The sequence below is a fragment of the Gavialis gangeticus genome, unplaced genomic scaffold (genome assembly GCF_001723915.1).
Source record: "Gavialis gangeticus isolate Ggan-Ray unplaced genomic scaffold, GavGan_comp1, whole genome shotgun sequence".
NCBI lineage: Eukaryota > Metazoa > Chordata > Crocodylia > Gavialidae > Gavialis > Gavialis gangeticus.
Genome location: NW_017729033.1, coordinates 24798397 through 24808467, shown reverse-complemented (window position 1 = coordinate 24808467; position 10071 = coordinate 24798397).

The window sequence follows — 10071 nt, the reverse complement described above, 5'->3', positions numbered from 1 at the left end:
TGTATGTGCGTGTGTGCGTGCGTGTGTCTGTGTGTGCGTGCAAGCAAGCAATCTGTGTCTCCCTGCACAGTGATACATAACACTGGCTGTGAAAACACATCTGTCTTTTTGCAAATTTTCCAAAACAAGTTCCCAAAAAAATTATTCAAAGAAATAAATTGAATTGTAATACTACTAATAATTGAATTGAATAGCTAAGCTAAACTAAGCTAAGTTAAGCTAAATCCTAACAACTCCTTTATAACATGAAAAAGCAGCAGGCAGGCCTCAATCGCAGCGTTCCTCTCTCACACAGCTGCTGACAGGGAATGAGCTGCAAAAGGCACAGGAGGGTTGGAAACAAGGGCTTTTATACTTTTTTTTAGTCCCACCCCATAGACACTGCCATTGGAAAGGTAGCCAAGGAGAAATCTTTCTCACTGGCTATCTACAGACGTCAGTCTTCCCCCCCGCTCGCTCCCCCTCTCTCCCCCACTCCCACTCTCCGTCCCTGCCCCGCTCCCCTCCCTCTTCTAATTCCCTCAAAATGGCTGAAACAGCTCTGAAGTGTCCGAAGCGGGTCCAAAGTGCTTTGGATGCCCCCAGCCCACTCCAGACACCATTACTGGTATCATGCTTTGACCCAGAAGTGCCGCTTCGGACACTGAAGTGGGTCTGGATCCGAAGTGGGATCCAAAGACTCACACAGCCCTACTATTTACAAAGTTGTTCATGTATTTCTTTCCAAGGTGAGGGCTGTGGGGTGGCGTCCAGGGACAGATAACCAGTACCCCAGCCTCTGGCTTTTCTCCCATGGGTGTGGACACAGCTGCTCTCCTGGCATGAGCAGCTCCCCCTTCTATAGCCAGTGGCCATGGCCAGCAAGGCCCATATGTGGTGGTGGCCCCACTGCAGGAAGCTCCTGCTGTATGACCATGTGGAGCCTGGGTAAGCAGCAGGGCTGGGCCTAGGTGGAGGGGCCAGGGCAGGACCTCCTGGCTGGTGGAGGTGATGCTGCACCTCCACCCCGGCTTATGGGGGGGCCTGTTGCTGGGTACTGGACAGCTTCCAGAGGGCAGTGGGCAACAGGAAGGTGACTGCCAAGACCATGATGGCATCCAGCACCCAGATGTCCTCTGTGGCCTCCACTCCCCTGGCCACTTAGGTAGCCTACCACTCCAGGGCCTTGATGTGGTACTCCTCCAGGGCCAGGGACCTCTCACAATCTTCCCAGTCTGCCTGGTCCCTGGCCCTTCCCAGTGCCTGGCCTTCTTGTACCAGTCCCACACACCCTCATGGGTCATGTCTTCTGCGTGCCAAGTATCCTGTTGGGTGAGACATTCTCCATCCACCAAGCCTGGGAGTCCACCAGCTGCTCCTTGAATGCTGTGACTGTGCAGTCCAGAAGGAGGGCGCAGTCCTGGGTCCTCCTCTGACTGAGTTGGCACATCTGCAAGGCCCCAGCTGAGGCTGGTGGTGACCTTGAGCTGCCATGCCACCTGCCAGCTAGTTTGTGAGAGTTGTAACATTTCTGAGATAAGATGCTCTGTACCAGGGGGTCATGCACTGTGTGGCCTCAGATTGCAGGTCATGCATGCACGGTTGCCCATGGACCATGGTAAGTCAACCAGGCAAGCCAGGGCCCAGGCTGCTGCCAGATGAGTCCCACATTCCTGCTAACTCCCTTGGAGCCAGTGCACCACTGGGTGCTGGCTGCAGGCAGCCTGCCTCCTCCACCCCATTCCCAGGTTGGGCCAGACCTGGTTCCCGGCAACACCTGCTGCCATGGCCCCAGAGCCACTCCCCCCATTCTCTTCCTGCAGGCCATCCTGTCTCCTGTGCTGATGCCAAGTCCACAGCACCTGGGCTTGGGGGGAATGGGGCTCCCACACTTCCCTCAGGGGGCCACTCTGGGGAATTGCCCCCAGGCCAGAGCCCCCTGTGGCAGCACTTCACCTGAACATGTGCCTCCTGTGAGTGTCCCAGGTGTAGCATGAGGAGCTGTTTGCATGGACCAAGGGGTGCCCAACTCACTATGTCCTGGTGCTGATAATGGCCATGGTGTTCCGGGTGTGCCTGCATACCTGGCATGGGACCCTGAACTTAAACAGTGCGGCAGGAAAGCTGCCCCACAATGTCTGTCACTGCCTGGAGGGCTACCTGTGGCTGTGTTACACATCCTTTCCCCCTGCAGCTGAGGAGGACATCCCTGCCAACATGCAAACTCACACAAACAACTTTCTCATGGCTCTATAGGGCCTACAGTTGCACGCAGGAGACAAGTCACACTTGGCATCTGGGATATGGCCTGAGGGTTGCTGTTGCCCACAGCCAGTGCCCTGAGGTTGCTCCAGCTCTACCAGAGGAGGACCCTGGACAGGACCCTCCTGCTGGACCACCTGGTTACGGTGTCAGAGGACCAGCAGCAGACACTTGGGTCTAGCAGATGGAGGATATGGCCTGCCAGGACAGGTGGCGGGTGAAGGATGTGCCCTGCAGGTGGCGGGTGAAGGATGTGGCAAGCAGAGGACATGGCCAAGAAGGACACACAAGCAACAGGAAGACTAGGAGTTCCAGGCACAGCTCCTGGCCCTGGAGCATGATCAGGTGAAGGCATTGCAGGAGCAGAATGCCATCCTGACCCCGGTAATGCAGGCCACAGATGATGACTGCGAGGTTCTGGATACTGTTCTGGCCCTGGAAGTCACCTGCATGCTGCCTGCTGCCAATCCTCCAACCCTAGCCCCACCTGTCCCGTGGCAACTCCTTGCCACCCAGCAGCAGGCCTCTATGTGGGCCTGGAAGGAGGTTCTGCACCACCTTCAGCAGCCAGGAGCTTCAGCAGTGGGCACAGAGCTGGAGCTGCCTGCAGTGGGGTCAGGACCACATGTTGGCTCTGCTGGCCCTGGGTACTGGCTGCCAGATGAGGTACCTGCGCTGGGGGAGCACCAGCGGGCATTGCCCTGGGTGAGCCTCCCACTGGCTGCACACACCATGGCATGCGCACTGGCAGGGGAACAACCAGAAGCCAGAGTGCTGGCCATCTGTCCTTGGGCTCTGCCCCCTAGGTGCCCCCACCCCACAGCTTCCCACCCCAGGATGACACACAAAGGACATTGTACATAGTTTCACAGGGGAAAAGGTTTTTTATTGTTGGTAGGTGGGTGGTGGAGTGGCTTTGTTTGTTGAGGGGGAGAGGGATCTGATAGGGAAGGGGTGGGGAGGGGGGCTCTAGTTGATGTGAGGGGAATAAAAAATTGTTCTTCTGAGACGTGTCTGCAGTGAGCATGGTGCTGAGGGTGGGCATGGGGGAATGAGTGGTCCATGGGTAATAGTATAGGTGGGCTAGAGCAGGGAGTGCTGGAGGAGGTGGTCAGCCAGCGCATTTTGCACCCAATCCGTTGGGCTCTACAGGTTGGTGTGTGGCTTGCCCAGGGCCATGGGGCAGGGGGTGGGGGAGGTTGCTGTCATTGCTGCTGCAGGTGGTACTCCCACTGCCAGGCATCCTCCCTGCTCCACACCTCCTCTGCCCAGGCCTCATGGAAGAGCTCCCCCTGGCCTTATAGTTGTTATGTATCATGCAGCCTGCAACGATGACCTGGGGAGATTGTTTTCAGTGAACTTGATATGGGCAGTGAGGGTGTGCCAGTGTCCCTTGAGGCGGCTGATGGCACACTCCACCAGGGTGCAGGTCTGGCCCAGGCAGCAATTAAAGTAGGCCTATCAGGAGTCCAGGTGGCTGGTGTAGGGATGCATGATCCAGGGCAAGAACAGGTAGGCAGGGGCCTTGATGTGGAGGGGTGGGACCACCATGGTGCCCAGTTGGAGGCCCAGCACCCGGGGCATGAAGTGGCTGCTCTGCACCAGGGCTGGCAGGGTAGAGTTCTTGAACACATGGGCCTTGTAGGCACTGCCTGCCCAGCCAGTGCTCATGTGCCTGATGGCTCCACAGTGGTTCACAATGGCCTGGAGCACCACAGAGTGAAAGCCTTTCTGTCTGTAGTAAAGCCAATTGCCATGGTGCAGGCAGGTGATGGGGATGTGAGTCCTGTCCAGGGCCGTGATGCACTAGGGGAATCCCAGGTCTTGGAACCCCACCACCACCATCAGGGAGTCATGATCGTGGAGCACAGTGTCCCCCAGCAAGTCCTGGAGGGTGTCTCACACCTCCAGAATGGCCTTCTTGGCAGTGGCCTTGCCCCCACCAAACTGTTGTCTGACATACCACAGGCTGGTGGGCATAACCAGCTTCAGCAGGGCAAGGGCCAGCTGGTTGTCCATGCCAGTGTCCTGCTGCTCCAGGTATAGCCAGAGCTGCTCCAGGAGATCCTGGAATGTGGCCTGGGCCATCCTGAAGGCCTCCAGCCTTTGCTCATCATCCCAGGTATGCTGGACAATGTGCTGCCACCAGTCCTGACTGGCCTGGAGGCCCCAGAGGCTGCAGGGCTAATGGCCCAGGAATTGTGATGATGGCTTTGGTGGTGGCATCCTAGAGCTCAATGTTGTTGTCCCTACTGGGATCCAGCCAGGCAGATGGGGTCAAGGTGGCAGGTGTGTGGTGCAAGTCCTGGAATGGTGCATGGTGAGTGGGCAGGAGGTTGCTGAATGTTGGGGAGCTGGGGGGTGGGGGGGAGGCAGATGGCCATGAACCAGGTAGCAGTGGGTGCAGGGCCAGCACAGTGGCCAGCAGGAGCCTGGGGCACTGGTTGTCACCACCAGGGATAGAGGTTGGAACAGCCATAGCATAGAGAGCCACAGCCTCAAGCTCCCCCCAGTGACAGCAGAGGCCCTTTACAGGCCCTTGGTAGGAAATCTGCTCCCGCTTCCCTGCACGTGTAGACACCTGCCCAGCACCATTTACTTGTGAATAATTTACTTGCGAGTAACCTGGTGCTGCAGGAAATGCAGGTGTAGATGTGCCCAGTGAGATTGATAGAAGGGGCTTCTGGGCTCTAGCCCCTGTTTCTAATGGAGCAGAAACATTCCTACTGATCTTTATCCACTTTATCCAGTGAGTACTAAGTGCAAGGTGCAGTGATTTCACTTCAAGCAGGGTAAAGAGATTTCTGGGAATGCCTAACCTGTCACCTGCTTGTTATATCACTAAATTTAAACCCACTCAGATTTTAGGAGCATGGGAGTGTAAATCCTAGGTCTCCTGATCTCCGAGCAAGTGTTCTAACCACTGAAGTACCAGGCTAAATCACAGGAGTACACTCCTCCTCTCACCAACAGTGTAATTCTATTCTATCCTGCATTGAAATAGAATTCCAAAGTAAGTGTAAGTGTCAAAAACTGCAATTACAGAGTTGCATATTGCATTTAGGCACATATAGTGAAATAGGGTTTAGTTTTGAGTCTTCAGACCCATAATCCCAGTTCAATCTGTTCCTTTGCAGTATTGGAAAAGAAGATTAGATCAGCAGATTCACAGGGAAACAGAAGCACAAATCCTGACATATACCCATGCATGCAACAGTTGGTGTCTATTTTTTGAATAACTTTATCAGGCTGGATTAATTTTTTCGAGATCTCAGGGTAGAACTTATTTTCATTTTGTAGTGATTTTGTACTACCAGTTCCAACCCCATCTGACTGGCTGCTTCTACACCAGACACTGACTGCACAGTAGCTCATTACTACTGCACACTAGCTTGTTACTACTGCGCAGTAGCATGGCATGGCATGAAGTGTGATGTGGCATTGCTGAGCAGTAGTAATGAGCTACTGCACAGTCAGCATCACCAAAAAGTCATTCAGGGATGCTACTGCACAGTAACTCTATTTACAGTGCAGTCATTTAATACTTGTGTATTCAAGTATTAAATGACTGCACAATAGCAACTGCACAGTCAGCATCTTGTGTAGATAGTCACTATCTAGCTATGTCTTTTTGCTCTTTTTTTTTTAATGTCACCCTTCTTCATATCTAGTTCTTGAATCTATAGGGAGGAGCAATGTGGAACTATAATGTTGGCTGTTTTCCATGTCAGGAACATCTTTATGCTGAGAACATTTCCCAGGTAATAAATCTGCCCAATTTATGACCCCTTATGCTGCTGTAGAAGTGTAATAGTTCTGTATTATACTGATGAATCAGGCATTATGTCTTTTCTAGTGAGACTATTGACATGTCAATTATTACACTATTATTATTTATAATCCTATAAATATAATCATATTACTATATAGCATGATACATGTGCAACCTAGCAGATAAAGAGAGACTTCTTGTCTGAAAGACTGTACAGTGTACAGCATGATGAAACAAGACACTGGAAGAGAGGAAGGAATACACAACAAGGCTATGCTGCTCCTTCAGTAATGCAGTTCAATCTATGCAAGCTCTGAGAAAGCAGTACTACTAAATCAGTACTAATTAAAGCTAGAGTTATGATGCCAACCTGCCTGTTATATTGGTGGTGATAAAAATTATATGATATGCACATTTGTCCTTTGGGAACTATATTGAAACCTCCAAATAGGTTTGCATAGTCCACTGAAAACCATGGGATGCTTGCCATTTTTGTTCACTACTGATCTGGCTGCACTTAAATCAGTGTCCTCTAGGCTTTATTCACCATTAGTCCCCTGATTCATCCCATTTCACACAATACAGTTGATTTAATTTAATCCTGCCAAAAAAAAAAAATAATTACTAACAAATTGGACAGTTTTTTGTTGTTATTTTCTGAATTTGCAAATTATTAGACATAATTTATTTGAGGTCCTTTTCCTGTTTCATGGTTTGTTTGTTTTTTAAATTAGAATCTAATTAAATATGTTCCTAACAATTGTAAAATACATTGATTGCAGATGAATTATATTCAGTTGTGATCGATATTGGAATTTCACATGGCACATCTCTCCTGGTGTGAAGCTAAAAGGGAATTTGAATCATCCTTTATTCCTTTCCAGTGACTATACTCCATTAAACACTAAATCCAATAAATGCAGTCAATATTTAGAATGAAGTAATGTGCATATTTAATAAATTATGCATTGCTTAAATTAAAAAGAGCAAAATAATTATCTAATCTGTGTCTACCGATTGGGATATATTCATTAAAGAATAATTAAGTGTAAGCACTGTGTTACTTATAATTTTTTTTGTATTGTAGTGTTTCCTAGAAGTTCCAATTAGTATAAGGGGGCACAGAACTGGCTTCTAAACAAATGTATAGTGAGCCCTGCAAAAACATGTATGTGTGTTTTTAATTTAATGCACGGAAGTAACCACATTGTTTTAAATATGGCTGCTCACTTAGATAAAGCTCAGCATGAGTACAAGAGTTTTTGGGTCCTAACTGACAGACCCAATCCCAAACAGCTTATGGTCTCCTTATCATTGTTCCCAGCATAGTTAAAATATGGATTGGTAAAAACCATTTAAATGTATTTAATATATCATTTTCTGTTTTAGTTTTAGTCATGTGGGTTTTGGAGTGAATAAATTGCTCAAAACCAGAAATCCCAGAACAAAGCTGAATTAAATACATTTAGGAAATTCAAAGAATTCAAATGCTCTAAAACAGCAGTGCCTAGCTCAAGCCCTGTGGGGTGGGTAAGTGGTGTAGGGCTGGTCTGCAAGCTGGGTCTAGTGTTCAGGGTTGGTCTACAGCCTGGATCTGATGTGTGGGCTGGTCTGTGAGCCACATCCAGCATGTGGAGTTGCATTATTTGGTCTGTAAGGCTCCCACGAAGTCCAGAAATTTGACAGGTCTGGAAATTTGATGTTGTTAATGCTAAGTTTCCAGACCCATGGGGAGCCATATCCAGCCTGTGGTCCATATCTTGTTCACCCCAGCTCTAAAACAATTAAAGGTTTGAGCATAAACAGAGCAATCTTAGCAGCATCTGGGTTTTGTCTGAACTTTGTCTTACGCTAGTTGTGCATTAATTAGAAGTAAGGTGGAATGAGTATTGTACTTGCTAGCGTGCAAAAATTAATGCAGATTTCTCAATAGTACCCTGAAGAATACCCTGAATCTATAGGAAGGTATGCACTTGCTTAACATACTTACTGAAATCTGTCCTATTAAGTCAGAGAAGGAAATCATACCCTCATTGGTAAAGCTCCTTTTGACATCCATAACACCAAGATTTCATCCACAGGGGGTACTCACCAGGTATGGTGTCTAATACAAATTCCAGTTTCTTTTGTTTTTACTTTGTGGTACTATTTGCTTTTTGACCTTTTTGTTCAATCTACTTAACTCATCACTAATATTTAGAAACAATCAATCATTCCATTCTTCATTTGAAATAAAAAATTGATAGAGAAAAATTTTAGGAGGACCTTTAGTCCTATATGCCCTTAGCTATCTTGTGTGCTCCTAAATACTTAATTTATGTCTATTTATTTTTCTGGCCCAAGAACAAGCACATTTATTCAGCACTTCGTAACTCTGGAAATGATACCTTCCTAATAAATGAAAACATTAATCCTGTTTCAGGGTTGTCCTCAAGAATAACAGAGCACACATTTCTTCCCCTAATGACATACCTCATGCCTTGTTGCTCAGCTTCTTTATTAAAAGATAAAAACTTACCATGGCAACCTTTCAGTTAAGGGCCTGATCCAAAACCCATAGAAGCCAATGGCAAAAAATCCCATTTTTATCAGTGGGATTTAGACTAGGCCCTTAAAGAGCAATCTTGTAAAATAAAATTATTCAGACTGTGGGAATGTTTGTTTATTCTACAAGGCTGAATTGTAAGGATAAGAAATGTATTGTACCTTTTTCTCTTATGATAATAGTACTCCATTTTGGTGGCAGACAAGCTACCTTTTTCATCCTTTCACTACTGGAGAGCAGCTAAAACATGTGACACTGATTAGACCTGACAGGTTATTTCTGTGCCACTGTTCTGATGCAGGAAAATAAATTCCTTTCCCTCTTATCTAAAGCAGAGGTTTATGGAGTCTCTAGGCACTTATTGTGATCATCCTTCTGTGAGGCATATAAGAATAAACTCTACCCACCTGTCATGTCTGCCAGCAAATTGAAATGTCCCCTAAAGTGTCATGGATTCTCCTAAGCATACCTTTTAAAATCTTGATAGATTCTCCCTTGTGACTGTTAGATGAAAGATTCTTTCTAGCTATAGAACTGTCTTCATGTCATCCTGCCTTTTATTCACTCAGCTCAGCAGGGATGAGGGAGCAGAGTGAAGTTTTCCCTCTGGTTTCTATGGTATAGTAGTCACAACACCTTGGTTTGGATTTACAGCACCTCCCATCCAACAGCTAGTCAGTCCCCAGGGTTGCTTAACTTCCAAAACTAATTTGTTTCATCATGGCCACTCTGTTTTGCAGTGATCGCAAACCTGATGTTTCCACTGAAAGTGCTTGCACCACCTTAGTCCTGTCACTTGGTTAGCCAGCTGGGGCTACAGCCTTATTAGAAGCAATAGCTTTAGCTTCTAAGAGCAAACAGGCTCACGTTTTTTTCAGACAGTTTAACAGTCCCCAATACTGGATTTCTTCATTCTGTTGGTGGCCAAGAGGGGATGGTCTTCTGGTCCTAACCGAAGAGTGACTGTGGTACTTGCAGGCTGGCTAGCGAGTAGGGGGGAAGAGAGAATGCCCTGACAGAAGAATGGATGGAAAAGTTGGGTTGTTTTGTGTTTGTCTGGGTGGGGGGGCAACAATAACGAATAAGGATATAAAGCCGAAGCTTACAAACAGCCAGGCCGGTTGTCACACGAGGGGGATGCCGGTAAAAATCAGTGCTTAATGATTAGGTGGCAGCTTGGACCGCTCGCCGGTGAACTAATCCTGGGTGGGCTGCATCGCACATGGGCTCTTCTTGCACGTGGGCTGCAAGCGCCCTTCCGGGGGAGGCTGGGAGCCCGGGCGCTTGGCGGGGACTGGTGCCGAGTTAAAGGGGGAGCCGGAGCCGCTCCGAAAGCCCGGGTGTCTCTGCGCCTCGCAGCTGCTCGTCTGCGCATGAGTCCCGGCGGCAGGCTCCGAGCCTCGACTACTCCGGGGGCTGAGCACTTGGGCGAGATGCGGGCTGTGGCTGTGGCTGTGGCGGGGAGGAGGAGCGGGGGTGGGGGCTGGCTCTGGGCGGGCCAGGTGCCTCTGTG